Source organism: Pinus tabuliformis, chromosome 1_2 (assembly GCF_031772625.1).
Source record: "Pinus tabuliformis cultivar Carrire ecotype Pingquan chromosome 1_2, CPIR1, whole genome shotgun sequence".
In the NCBI taxonomy this organism is placed as follows: domain Eukaryota; kingdom Viridiplantae; phylum Streptophyta; class Pinopsida; order Pinales; family Pinaceae; genus Pinus; species Pinus tabuliformis.
The window spans coordinates 1,088,474,539-1,088,490,300 of record NC_142298.1 but is presented as its reverse complement, the minus strand read 5'-3'; the positions used below and the strand labels follow the sequence as shown (position 1 = coordinate 1,088,490,300).

General features: G+C 34.6%; 1 pseudogene; it reads left to right on the top strand.

The window, feature by feature from the left end:
* Positions 1-13,636: 13,636 nt before the first annotated feature.
* On the top strand, positions 13,637-14,738 carry LOC149209968 (pinosylvin synthase pseudogene; annotated as a pseudogene).
* The last annotated feature ends 1,024 nt before the right edge of the window (positions 14,739-15,762 follow it).

Here is a 15,762-nt window from a genome sequence, read left to right as displayed (position 1 = left end):
TGAATTAAGTAACATTTATCTTCTTGAATTTTGTTCAAAATGTAGATGGTGTCTGGTGTTCTAACCCCTTTCGCCACAAGTTCCCCTGAGGAAGAGTTCCTTATTTCACAGATTTGGCTAACACTCAGGAGATTGTGTTTGAGCCCATTTACTAGCAAAGCATTTTGAGCCTTTCCTTTTCCATTAAGAAGGGTAACAGTTCCTTTTCCAGCAACTTTGGCAGATCCACTTCCAAAGGATACATTTCCTTCCTTTTTGTTCAATGATACAAACTTCCTTTTGTACCCTGTCATGTGTCTGGAGCACCCACTATCCACAAACCAATGATTTTCATCACTGTGAGCACATAGAGCTAGGCCACATTTATTCGTGTTGGGATTCTCATTTTTTTCTTTTCTTCTTTTGAGGGGGGAATTTTGTTCATTGTGTCCATTATCATTACATAATGAGCACATTGGATCAAATTTGGCCAAGGGATCAAAAGAGTTGTAGGTCTTCATTTGTCCTTGCCATTTGGTACCATATGGTTTACTTGTTTGATCCTTCAATTCTGGTGTTTCATTCTTATGAGCCATGCAATGTCTAGCTTGATGGCCAAAATTTTTACAATAAAAAAAATGCCCAAAAAAGATAGTTTTGTACCTATTGTAATAGCCATGATTTGAATCAACATTCTTCCTTGGAGTTACTCTCTCTTCATTCTTTGGATTTGAGATGGTCCTTTGATGAAATAATGTTTTGTACCTATTGTAATTTCCATGATTTGCATCAACATTCTTCCTTGGAGTTACTCTCTCTTCATTATTTGGATTTGAGATGGGCCTTTGATGAAATAATCTTTCTTCTTTTGTGTTGCTGGAAAGTACGTTAGCATAGCTTTTTGCATTATTCTTAGTACTTGATGATTCTCCTTTAAATCCTATCCCAGATTTTTCATGTTGAGGTTTTTGACTATTTAGGATTATGTCAAGAGTTTGAGAGCTTTCCCAACTCCTTTTGACTTTCCCTAGTTCCTTCCTTGGAGATACTATTTTGGCTTCACGTTCTTCACAGACTTCTTCTTTTTCTTTTAGCTTATTCTTCAAGAGGTCTTCCCTTATTTTTGTTTCCTCGTTTTCTACCTTGAGAGAGATGATTTTATTTCGTAATTTCTCATTTTATTCAATGGCACTTATTAACAGTTCATCTACATTTCCTTCTAGCTCTGAATCATCATTATTTGTGAATGCCATGAATAATACTTCTTAGCTTCCAGCATGATCATTTTCTTCATCTGAATCTTCATTACCTCCTTTGTGGTGAGGGACGTGATTAATTGTTGATCTCTTTTTGATAACTACAAATTCATCTTCATCAGACTCATCTTGCTTAGAGAAGAAATTCTTCTTATTGAACCCTTTCTTTTTGTATACCATCCTTTTAGAATTTTCCTCACCATCACTATCATGCTTGTGGGGACATTTTGCAGCATAATGACCTATTTTTCCACATTTGAAACAAATAAGAGGGTACTTACCTTTTAGCTTAGATCCTTTCTTTAATTTTCGTACAAATTGCACCAATTCGGATTCAACATCGGAGTCATCACTACTGGCATTCCATTCTTTCCCCTTTTTTTATTTTGAGGCCTTGAATGCTACATCTTTGGAACTTGGGCGTCCTTTTATCATCTCATAGGCAATGAGGATTCCATGAAGTTCATCCATCTTGAGAGTATCTAGATCCTTCATTTCTTCTATAGCACTTACTTTGGAGTCAAATATATCTAGGAGAGATCTTAAGACCTTTTGAACAATAGTTTTTCTTCAATGTTTTCTTCCAATCCTTTAAGAGAGTTGACTACTTTAGCTACTCGGAGAAAGTATGAGGCAATATCTTCTTCATCATCCATTTTCAGACTTTCAAATTGCCTTCTATGAGTTTGAAGCTTAGACTTCTTAACTTTGGAGTCCCCATCATATAAGCTAATTAGCTTATCCCATACTTCTTTGGCCGAGTTACAATTCATGACTTTTGTAAATTCAGAATCGGTGATTCCACTAGTGATGGAGTTTAAGGCTTTTGCATTTGCAATGTAGGCTTTCCTTTCATCTTGATCTGTTGGAAGAGTGGAAGGAACTGTGTACTCATTTAAAACTGAATGCCAAACTTTAGGTCCAAGGGACATTAAGTAGTAGGACATTCTCTTTTTCCAAAAACCAAAATTTGTGCCATTGAACAGAGGATTTCTTCCTAACACTTCTTCATTTCTCATCATGACTCAGAATCCTTCTTCAAGTGGTTAGGCTTATATGAAGAAGCCTAGGTCTGATACCAATTGTTGGAAATACTGAGAGGGGGGGGGGGGGGTGAAACAATATTTATTTTCAATCGTTATTTTTGTATGTTAAATCATTTACATTTAGAACACAGAAATAAATAACAGGAATGAATTCTTTTATTAATATAATATTTGCAATAAATCAAGTATGATTGATATATATATATATATATATATATATATATATATATATATATATATATATATATATATATATATATATATATATATATATATATAGATAGATAGATATATATATATAGCTTCAGCTAGTTGCCAAGCACCAACTTGGACCTTTTGTGAGGATCCAACCTCCAGAGCACCAACCCTGTCTTGCTAAGGAATCAACATTAGATTTAAGAGAACCAACTCCCACGATACCAATCCTTCCAGTTTTGAGGCACCAACCACAAGGGCTCCAGCCCTCTACTGTAAATTGTCTGGATCTGTTGGTAGTAATTCTCTGCTCCCAACCCCGCTGGACCTATGACTTACTTCTGTCCTCCTGCTTCTTCCACTTCTTCCAGACCTTCAACTTCCTCTATTTGTTACAATTTTTCCAACTCATAAAGTTTCCTTGTTCTCTGTTATATATTCCTAATACCCATGACCTTTGCTGTGCTTTTCGCTCACTTGATCTTTCAGCTTCCTCTGCGCTCACTCTTCGACGTCCTCTGTCTCTTCGAATTCACCAATACTCAAAAGACGTGTTCATTCCATATTGAATATCCTTCGTTCCACGTCCTTACTTTAATCGCAATGGCAGCTTCCGGAGGTCTTATACAAGTCGTGCCCATAACATACTCTGTCCTCCGATATCAACATCATCGATCTTCATATATCAACATAGTTAAAAACATATAATGGGTTGTCCCACCTGCCACATCATCTCCACCATTGATCTCATATTTAATCTGATAGTTGTTGATCCACCTGATCAACAAACCCAATCACTCATCCTCAACCGTTTGATCAAGGCGTGCTAGATCCAATGCTTCATAACAATATCGGTCAGGGAACTTATGCAACGCTTAACCACCTTTACGGAGTCGATAAGGATTATAGATCCTTGATCTATAAAATTTCAGGTTCGTTCTTGAGATTAACATCCGATCATTTTGTGACCCAACATCCATTGGATATACGAGGTCATCAAATCTACGGCCGGCGGGTCTTAAACTAGCACACGGGTTAACAACAGGCTTAACCCCCATCGTTGACTATGATGTAAGCATTGAAAATGAGATTGACGGCTAGGATGGGTCTTCACCCACGTACACTCCTACCCTTGCTCTTCTGATAGTTGTGCTCTTTTTTTTCTTCCTTCCTTGCTCCGATTACTACGTACACTCTTCACTCTTCCTTCGATCATGTGTTCCTCATTTTGTGTCTTTCCTCTCTACCTGTTCCCCTTTTCTCCTTCTAATATTTCATGCAATATCTCTGATATGGTTCTTACTCTTGGCACATGCGATAGATCTGCTTTGTCTTGGCTTGTCACTCCTATGGCTTTTATTCACTCCTATGGCCTATAACTTCTGATACTGATCCAATAGTTCTTCTCTACTCTGATAGCTCATATGACTTCCGATCATCATTTAGTATCCTAGAATATTGCCATATTGACATTAATGAAAATCTAGATCAACACCCCCTAGATTCCTCAAAGATTTCCTCCTCCAAGTCCTCTGCAAATATACTGCTTCGATCAGGAAGCTGACCACGCCATCGGGTTCATGTTGTCAAGAGGTGTAGGATCGACATAAAGTTTGTCCAATTTGGACACTACAAAAATTTCACCCTCTTAGAAATTTCGCTCAGTCATGGTTCCACTTGCAGATAAATTAATTAAAATTTGCCTCGATTTCCATGCCCACTGTTGGTTCCTCCACGTTACCTAGGCGCACTGTGCAAATGAGGTTTATATCAATTCTTTGGTGGATTAACCAATGAGTTGGTTGTGGCACATTGGTAAGTGAGGCAATTTGTTGAGGAGGGGTCGGCTGGTAAAACCTCGCCCCTCCCTTTTTTAATACATTATGGTTTCATTTTTAACAACCGTATATATATTTGCGGGTTGGGTTCGCATTGGGTGGCCCGCCTCATACCCATTTCTTCCTTTTGGGTGAGTCGATTGCCTTTGTTGATCCATTAAGGAGAGGATTTTGTTCTACTGCTTGTGCTGTATCATTGCTTTATGGAAGAACCTTGTGTTTCTTTCTCCTTCTTTTAACCATTGGATTCTTGATTTTTGTTTCCATAGGATTTCTTCTTGTTGTCTTCTTTCTTCTAGTCTGTTAATCAACAACCCTTCCTCTTCTGCAAGCCCTTCACTTCTACTCTCACTGATTATTTATTGTTGTACTTTCTTCATCTTTGCTTGGATTATCTCCTGTTCCTTCTGTATGTTACCGAATTCTTCCTTGTTCCATTTCTTTATCTTACTTTCTAGATATTTTAGTCTAAGTTGAAAGGTATGCATCTAGTTTCTTCCTCCTATCTCATTCTCATTCACTTTCCACCATTCCTTCATTTTTCTTATTAGGAGTTGGAAAGTTTACTCTTAAATTTAAAAAATCATAAAAAATTAGGTGGTGGTGAAAGAAGACAAAACATGTCAATTAAATTCATTTTCACGTCATACTTTTTCTAAAATTTAATATATATTTTTTATCTAATTTATTCATTTTCTTTAAAAGATATCATTAATATTTTATATAAATTTTTAAGTAGTGTAACTGCGACCCCCCATTTCTCTATTGATTTATGTTTTTCAATTCCAATTTCTTTAAGAGATGTGTTGTAAACATTCTAAAGTTTGCTAAACAAATTTAAAAATAAAAAGTAAGCATATTTTTTAATTATTATTAAAATACTAGTAAAAATGGCCATCTTTTCGTATATATAAAACCGCGACCCAAGAAACTACCCTTTCAAGTTTATAAAATCAATTTTTTTTAATAGAAATTTGAAAATAACATATAACAAAATGTTAAAATTATTTTTTGACAATTTTTAAAATATATTTTAAATTTTTTATAATAAAATTTTTAATTATGATTATAATAACATATTTTATATTATTCAAAATATAATATATAAAATTATTTGTTTAGAAATTCTAATTCTATTTTTATATATATTTTTAAAGAGTTTTAACATTTCATTTAACTTTACATAAAGTTATTTATATTTTGTGAGTGATTAACCATAGCTTTTACCAATATTTACTATCACTTGACTTATTTGCAAATTTAGTATTTACTTTTTATAACATTATTTATATTTTCTAAACCCATTAAATAGGTTCACTATAGCTTTTACTAAAATTTATTGTGAGTTAGCTTTGTTAAAAATTTAGCATTTATTTTTTATAATTAACAAGTATGAAACTCAACTCATTTAATTGATATTTTTATATTATTTTTTTAATCTTTTTTCATTTGAGTACTTTTTTGCTTTTGCCATATAATGAGACACATTAGCATGCTTTTACAATAAATTAGTTTTTATTTATCTATTTGTGCTTATTTATTATTAGTATATATTTATCTTGATGGAATTTAGAGGGATCGAAATTCTTTAGATGCAAATTTCTTCCAAGTATAAAATTTGATGAAAGGTTTGCATCTATTGATATTTGATATCGATTTGATCCACTTCAACACTTGATGGATCTAGAACTAATATGAATATAAACCAATTTGCATTTTAAACTATAATTTGTTATAGTGTCCTTTAAATGTTGAAGTGGAATTATAAAAGGATTGCTTGTCATGTTTTCTAAGGATACAAGCCTCACATTGCTTCATGTTCCTTGGACCAATGGTGAGAAAGGCAAAAGCACCGTTTTTTTTATCACATGAAGACTGTCATAACTGATGTGCACAAATATAGCATACCACAAGAGATAGAGGACATTGTACATTCATCAAGGTGTGAAAAATGCGTAGAATTATGTACCTATCTAGATGTCCCTTTCAAGTTCAATATTTTCTCATCCTCCCATCTTGTCAAGATGACCATGTTGTCGAAATACATCCTTATTTAAACTTTTCCATTAAACTTCTGAATGGAATGACCTTGTTATTGAATATGCAATGGAGACAACAAGTTCCTCTATAACTCAAGAAGATAGGTAACAATACTTTCCAATATTTGTTATTCAATATGTTTAATTTTCCTCATGGAAGCATCATTTTGAAATGATGCTATATAGAAATCTGTCATCCATGAATTTTGACCCAAGATGTTTTATAGCATCATTTTCCCTTAAAAAAATTTGTATCCTTGATGATGGTAACAATATCTTCTGGAAGTTTCATTGGCCATGATACATTTTCATCATAATTATTGACAAAATATAGAAGTAATAGAAAAAACCTTTTTCATATTCATTTATAAAAAAAAAAAATGGTTGAAATTTTAACCTAGCCACCTTTAAAAAAGGGAAGTCTGATTATTCGAGGTTTTTGTCTTTTCATAAAAAAAGATACTTCTTGTTAAAATTTCTATTTTTTATTACTTGACCAAACAGTGAAAATCAAGAGTTAATGAGTAGATAAAACATCAAGCACATTATCTAAACCATAACCAAATAAATAAGTGAAAAACACACATAACCCAATTAGAAAGTGAAATCACCAATACACATGTTGTTTCTAGTTGTTGCATTCCTCTCCTCTCTACTTGACATCTGTGTGCATCAGTTTCTCCTCAACCCTCCTAGACCATAATTTCATCTGGAAATGGATATTTGTGAACCTGTAGTTTCAAACTTTGGTTTAATAATGGTAAAGAGATGTTTGATATCTATTGCAGATATCATAATATCTATAAGCTCTGTCTCAAAAGGCCCCTTCCTTAATTTATACAATTTATTTTCCCGAATGTGGATTTTGATTTGATTTTGTGCCATATTATGCTGCATTAATATTGTCTAGATGCTGTGAAGTCCTAATTTTTTCTTCTCTTGGAACTATGAAAGCATATTGCTTCTCTTAAAAGTCTGAAAGGAGGTGGTTGTGGGAATCAGTAACTTGCAGGTCAATATGAGAAATTTATGAGAGTAACAGTCATCTTAATGCTCTCGGGAGCTTAGTGCTCTAAAAAAGTGACTGGAGGTGTCAAGGTAGCTTGGGAAGCTACAAGCATATATGGTGAAGCTGAAGCCAAGGTGATAAACCAGTTTAAGGAGATTTTTAACGACCATAATTCCCCCCGTGGTTCCTCCATAAAGTTTACTATTTCTCCTACCAGGATAGAACTATGTATGATCAATATCTCATCCTACAAAATTCACAATTTCTTGTTTCGATATGTTTATGGAAGGATGTTGATTAACTAGTTTGTGTTGGTAGATTGCATTCTCTAAATATTGTTCGATTCCCGATAAGGACACAACAGTGACAGAGAACAAGATCATTTTTGAAGGGTTCCTCACATCTATAATTGGAAAAAGTAGTGGATTGTTTGTTGCCAAGACTTGAATCGCAGATTGGGTCTCTAGGCTGGTAACTACCTAGAAATAAAATTCATTGTATGTTAATATATGAAAATTCTGCATTGATACATTTTAAAATTTCCGGTGATCCACATGTTTTTTTGTTTGCATTCGGTGCATTGAATGTGTATAGTAACACAACCATATGAAATTAACGGCTAAAAGCTGAGGGTGGGTATGTACAATTTCACAGAATATTTAAATATTCAAATCCCTAGATTTTAAACCTTGAAACCTGGAGCTTTTAAACATGGAAATGTATCTTTATTTGATCAATTCCATTAAAAATCCTTTTCTCAAGCACATATCAGACCATGATTTATATGGGCCTATGTTGGATCTATGAAATGCATTGCAAGAATTAGAAACTAGCCTTGTAAGTTTTGGCCGAATCAAGATTGAAACTCCTCACACCTATTGCTTTAGGGATTCTCAGGTAAATTTTAGATAGGAATATTGAAATCCCTGGATTCTCTAACTTTGAAATCTTAAGCTTCTGAAAATGGAAATGATATTTTAATTAATGGATTCTATTAAAAATCATTTCTCAACCATTTACAAGATTGAAAAAATAGAGATAGATGATTAATTGAAATTGTCATTGGTTAGAAATTTTGGGAAATAATTCATCCCACAGTGGGATTCATTGCTCACTGAATTATTTTTAATCTCTATCAATTTTAAACAAAAGGAGATGAAAACCATGTAAGGGTTTCTCACTTTTCGTTTCTAAATTGGGCTCACCCTGCATTTGATCCTCCATCCCCAACTTTCTTTCAAGAAAAGTGGCCCAACACAAGAACCACTCTTGAAAATAGAGGGTCATCCATATAGTGCTCCTTATAGTCATTACTTGTTTTATTTGGGGCAATTTAATCTAAAGATTATGTGGATCAAGAAAATTCTATAAACAATGAGCTCGATCCTCATACTCTGTCCTTTGATATCAACATCATCGATCTTCATATATCAACATAGTTAAAAACATATAATGGGTTGTCCCCCCCTGCCACATCATCTCCACCATTGATCTCATCTTTAATCTGACGGTTGTTGATCCACCTGATCAACAAACCCAATCACTGATCCTCCACCGTTTGATCAAGGCATGATGGATCTAATGCTTCATAACAATATCGATCAGGGAACTTGTGCAACGCTTAACCACCTTTACGGAGTCGATAAGGATTATATATCCTTGATCTCTAAAATTTCGGGTCTGTTCTTGGGATTAACGTCCGATCATTTTGTGACCTGATATCCATTGGATATACGAGGTCATCAAATCTACGGCTTGCGGGTCTTAAACTAGCACACGGGTTAACAACAGGCTTAACCCCCGCCATTGACTATGATGTAAGCATTGAAAATGAGATTGACGGCTAGGATGGGCCTTCAGCCACGTACACTCCTACCCTCGCTCTTCTGATAGTTGTGCTCTTTGTTTTCTTCCTTCCTTGCTCTGATGACTACGTACACTCTTCACTCTTCCTTCGATGATGTGTTCCTCATTTTGTGTCTTTCCTCGCTATGTGTTCCTCTTCTCTCCTTCTAATATTTCATGCGATATCTCTGATATGGTTCTTACTCTTGGCCCATGCGATAGATCTACTTTGTCTTAGCTTGTCACTCCTATGGCTTTTCTTCACTCCTATGGCCTATAACTTCCGATACTGCTCCAATAGTTCTTCTCTACTCTGATAGCTCATATGACTTCTGATCATCATTTAGTATCCTAGAATATTGCCATATTGACATTAATGAAAATCTAGATCAACACCCCCTAGATTCCTCAAAGATTTCCTCCTCCAGGTCCTCTGCAAATCTATTGCTTGGATCAAGAAGTTGACCACGCCATCGGGTTCAAGTTGTCAAGAGGTGTAGGATCGACATAAAGTTTGTCCAATTTGGACACTGCAAAAATTTCGCCCTCTTAGAAATTTCGCTCAGTCATGGTTCCACCTGCAGATAAATTAATTAAAAATTTTCCTCGATTTTCGTGCCCACTGTTGGTTCCTCCATGTTGCCTAGGCGCACTGTGCAAATGAGGTTTATATCAATTCTGTGGTGGATTAACCAATGATTTGGTTGTGGCACATTGGTAAGTGAGGCAATTTGTTGAGGAGGGGTCGGCTGGTCAAACCCTGCCCCTCCCTTTGTTAATACATTATGGTTTCCTTTTTAACAACCGTATATGTATTTGGGGGTTGGGTTCACATTGGGCGGCCTGCCTCACACCCATTTCTTCCTTTTGGGTGAGCCGATTGCCTTGTTGATCGATTAAGGAGAAGATTTTGTTCCACTGCCTATGTTGTATCATTGCTTTGTGGAAGAACCTTGTGTTTCTTTCTCCTTCTTTTAACCATTGGATTCTTGATTTTTGTTTCCATAGGATTTCTTCTTGTTGTCTTCTTTCTTCTAGTCTGTTAATCAACAACCCTTCCTCTTCTGCAAGCCCTTCACTTCTACTCTCATTGATTATTTGTTGTTGTACTTTCTTCATCTTTGTTTGGATTATCTCTTGTTCCTTCTGTATGTTACCGAATTCTTCCTTGTTCCATTTCTTTATCTTACTTTTTAGATATTTTAGTCTAAGTTGAAAGGTATGCATCTAGTTTCTTCCTCCTATCTCATTCTCATTCACTTTCCACCATTCCTTCATTTTTCTTGTTAGGGTTGGTTCTCTTAGCCAAAATGCCTCAAACCTAAAGGGTCTGTTTTGGTTTCCTTGATTAATTTCTACTAGTTTAATAGGCGAGTGATTTGACCCTAGACACAGAAGAATTGATGCTTCATAGAATATGTCTTTGCCAATGAAGTGTTCTGTTGCCAAGAATCTGTCAAGCCGAGAGGTTATCTTTCTGTGCCCTCCCTTTCTATTGTTCCACGTATATTTTCCATTTATAGGTGGGATGTCTACCAATTTTAGTTCTTCTTGAAGATCTCTGAATCTCTCCATTTCCGGCTCTTCTCTTTTCAGTCCTCCTCTTTTCTCCTCTATTGATGTTGTCAAATTGAAGTCCCCTGCTATAACAAATATATACGAATCTATATTTCTCCTCTTCTCTTTTTGTTAACATATTTACAATGTATATACGAATGATATCAATGGTGAATAATGATTACCATTTATAAAATTGTAAATATGTAGAATTTTTATTTCTTCTCTTCTCTGCTTGACGATATATATAAGTTGTATAAACATATGATATCAATATTGAATGATGGTTACTATTTGTGTAACTATACAGATGTGGCCTCGGCTAATATACAAAGCTAAAGAGGGTGGACCGGATTGCATTCAGACCTATGCTTTCTGGAATATGCATGAACCAGAGCATAGAAAGGTAAGAGCCATTGGAAACTCACCAAATTTTCTATATAATTTGGGCAATGTTTTCATTGAAAGTGTGAGCGTCCGACTCTCATGACATGTCAATTTTCTAATCACACTATATTAACTAGAACATTGTCTACTAGTTCATCGTACAAGTTGAGAAAAGATATGGCAACAATGCTCGTCTTTGACTGATACCACACCTTCTCAAAAATTAAAAGCAAAAATGTTTTGATAAAATAGAAAAATGACGATGGAAGGAGAAAATCTTGGTCATAAATGTTTTTTATCGAGTTCAAATCAAGCTTTTGATGACACTAGTAGCAACCAATATTTATCACAAAGAGTGTGGAGATCAGAGAAAACACTTGAAATGATCAATTTTCACCATACAACTTGATGTATTTTTTTGGGCTATAAGGGGTACCAAGTAGTCACACGGCCACACCTTAGGTTGTATTTCCTTTATCCACGGGGTATTTACGCCGGTAAAATGCATCCACTACATGGATGATGTCGTCGTGTCCGAGACGACAAAGTTGAATTTGGTGCATAATGCAACAAGTTCATCATCATTGAGGCTTCGACCACCATCCACTCTCAAATTGAACAAACTTTCCACGTACACACGACAACTAGTTTGAGGTGATGCATCGTGACACTTGTTTATGAGCCCCAACAAGAGTTCTTGATGCCTCTCGTTTATGTCCACAGAATCATTCATATCATTCTTAGTGACCCTATGGATATCATTATTCCACGCTTGTGCCACCCTTTGGAATATTCAACTAAACTAAATCTTACAATTACATTATTATTTTAGGAAAATGCATGCTATCTCTTTACTTTCATCCAATTGGTAAATTACACTCATGCTACACACATCCCAATAATTATAATGAAATCAACTATCCCACATCACCTTGTTATCCAATAGTTAAATTACATATATGTTGGTCTTTCCAATAATGTAACAAAATAGATTACAACACGTCATCCCCACTTGCATGTTAGATCTTCTCACCTCGCAAGGAATGGTATCCCACCCTTTTAGTCTTATCCTCCAACATGATACCTTTATATATGGGACTTTTCCCAGAGGGATCCAAAGGAAAATTTACCCAAAAGAGGAAGGCATGGGTTTTGATGTTTCATAGTGTATTCTTTAGCAACACATTAATTGAAATTGCATTGATATTGATGATGGTAGTAATATTTCGATCAAAAAAATTATATCAAAAAAATAAATTAATTATATTGTTTTAAATATAAATTTATTGTTAATTGTATTCATATAGAGGGTAATGCCTCTGATAATTTTTATTTATTTATTTAATTTTATATAATATAATGATTCAATAAAAATTATCATTTGATTTTATATAATTTAATGACTTGATAGTTTAAAATAAGATTATGGCTTAATCATAGAGATATAATATTTGAGTTTATTTATTATTAGTTTTTATTTATCTATTTGTGCTTATTTATTATTAGTATATATTTATCTTGATGGAAATTAGAGGGATCGAAATTCTTTAGATGCAAATTTCTTGCAAGTATAAAATTTGATGAAAGGTTTGCATCTATTGATATTTGATATCGATTTGATCCACTTCAACACTTGATGGATCTAGAACTAATATGAATCTAAACCAATTTTCATTTTAAAGTATAATTTGTTATAGTTTCCTTTAAATGTTGAAGTGGAATTATAAAAGGCTTGCTTGTCATGTTTTCTAAGGATACAAGCCTCACATTGCTTCATGTTCCTTGGACCAATGGTGAGAAAGCCAAAAGCACCGTTTTTTTCATCACATGAAGACTGTCATAATCGATGTGCACAAATATAGCATACCATAAGAGAATAGAGGACATTGTACATTCATCAAGGTGTGAAAAATGCGTAGAATTATGTACCTATCTAGATGTCCCTTTCAAGTTCAATATTTTCTCATCCTCCCATCTTGTCAAGATGACCATGTTGTCGAAATACATCCTTATTTAAACTTTTCCATTAAACTTGTGAATGGAATGACCTTGTTATTGAATATGCAATGGAGACAACAAGTTCCTCTATAACTCAGGAAGATAGGTAACAATACTGTCCAATATTTGTGATTCAATATGTTTAATTTTCTTTATGGAAGCATAATTTTGAAATGATGTTATATAGAAATCTGTCATCCATGAATTTTGACCCAAGATGTTTTATAGCATCATTTTCCCTTCAAAATGCTTTGTATCCTTGATGATGGTAACAATATCTTCCGGAAGTTTCATTGGCCATGATACATTTTCATCATAATTATTGACAAAATATAGAAGTAATAGAAAATATCAACAATCTTGGTTTTGCTATAGCTTCAAATTTCAGGTGATTTTTTTTGTTTTTAGTTAATAGAATTCCAGTTGCGTCACTTCATGGATAATCAGAATATTCAGCGTGATACGTTTCTACCACTAAATATGAACAATGTTGGGGCTGCACCCGAGTGTGAAGAGAGTGGGCGTGTTCCAACATGGCTGCTTCGCCGGAGGCACCGTTCTTCGACTGGCGAAAGACCTTGCCGAAAACAATCGAGGAGCTCGGGTGCTGGTCATCTGCAGTGAAACCACCGCCGTTACCTTCCGTGGACCCTCCGAGACTCACCTGGACAGCCTGGTGGGGCAAGCTCTGTTCGGCGACGGTGCGTCTGCCCTCATCGTGGGAGCTGATCCCATCCCTCAAGTGGAGAAGGCCTGTTTCGAAATCGTTTGGACATCCCAGACAGTTGTTCCCAACAGCGACGGAGCCATCGGTGGGAAGGTGAGAGAGGTCGGACTGACCTTCCAACTCAAAGGCGCGGTTCCGGATCTTATCTCTGCCAACATTGAAAACTGTCTGGTGGAGGCGTTCAGTCAGTTCAAAATATCCGACTGGAACAAGTTGTTCTGGGTTGTTCATCCCGGAGGACGTGCCATCCTTGATCGGGTGGAGGCCAAGCTCAATCTGGATCCCACAAAACTGATACCCACCAGGCACGTTATGAGCGAGTACGGAAACATGTCCAGTGCGTGCGTCCACTTCATATTGGATCAGACGAGGAAGGCGTCTCTACAAAACGGATGTTCAACCAGCGGAGAGGGATTGGAAATGGGAGTTCTATTTGGATTTGGGCCGGGCCTCACCATCGAAACAGTGGTTCTCAAGAGCGTTCCTCTTCAATAATTCAACAACTAAACTTTCAGGTTTAGAATAAATAAATGTGAGCAACTATCCATTTTTACTCTTTACTCCAAGAGAATAAATGTAGCCAAGATAGAGTGTTTCTAATAATAGTTCCAAAAATTCCAAGAAGTGCATGAGTTTCACTGTATCTTTCTTTCTTTCTTAATAAAAGAAAGGTTATAGTTGTAAAATATTCAAACGTACTTTCTACTCCTCTCCTCTCCGAAAATAGGTTCTTATTCTCTCCTATTGGAGACCGCCCTTCAAATTGAGAGAGAGAGACGACTGAATGTTTGAAAATATTCGGAAACGTACTTTCACATATTTTGAGTTAAATAATATTTGAAGTTCCAATTTTTAGGCGAAATTTTTGAGTTAAATAAGATTTGAAGTTCCAATAATTTCACTAAATAATCGACAGCTTAATTAGATGAGGGATATACGTCCACTGTGTTCGCTCGGTTCGATACGTAACATCTCTTAGCTCGATTGGGACCCACCCACTTGATGCCGGAGAATCTGATTTACAGTTACAGGCTCTTGAAGTATGAATATTCAAAACCCAACCCATTCCTGTTGAGGAGTACGTCATACCGTTTTTGATAATGACACTGCATGCCTTCAAAACTTATCCATTCGCATTTCTCCAAACCATATGTGGATTTAAAAATTTAGATGATGAGATTATTTTCAAAAATTTATTATTAATATTAATTCTAACAAATAAGTTATAATGTAAATAAAATGTATTTTTCTTATTTTTAATATATATTATTATTATTTTAATATTTTTAATTATAATTTCGAATTAATAAATCAATTTATCATATAACAATTAATTTATTATAGTTTTAATTAATTGCAAAATATATATATATATATTAGTTTTAATATATTTACTCATTTTACACTCTCACTCACTAAATTGTCCATAGCTTAGATCAGGAGATCTTAAGCGATCTCGGTCGAAAAACTCCAAATTTCACAAGAGAGGGAGCCATCACTGTTTAATTAATTTTAGTGTCATCTTATTTATTTAACAAATAAATTATATATTATAATTTAAATAGGTTTAATGTTAACAAGAATGTGTTTTTTAATTTTATTTTTAATATATATTTCAAATTAATAGATCAACCTACTCTATAACACATAAAACATATATCATTTCAAAATTACTTTCCCAATATAACTTGAGCTATAATTAAATGTTACTTATGTCATGGTACTTTTAATTCTTTTTCAGAAAAAAAATCTTTATGAATATAGTTCTTAATAATATCAATCTTATAAATTATGTATAGAAATGATATTTTATGTAAATTAACAAATAAATCTATAGATAATCTCAACTTGTAGAAGTGATTTCACATGCAACACCTATGTTATAA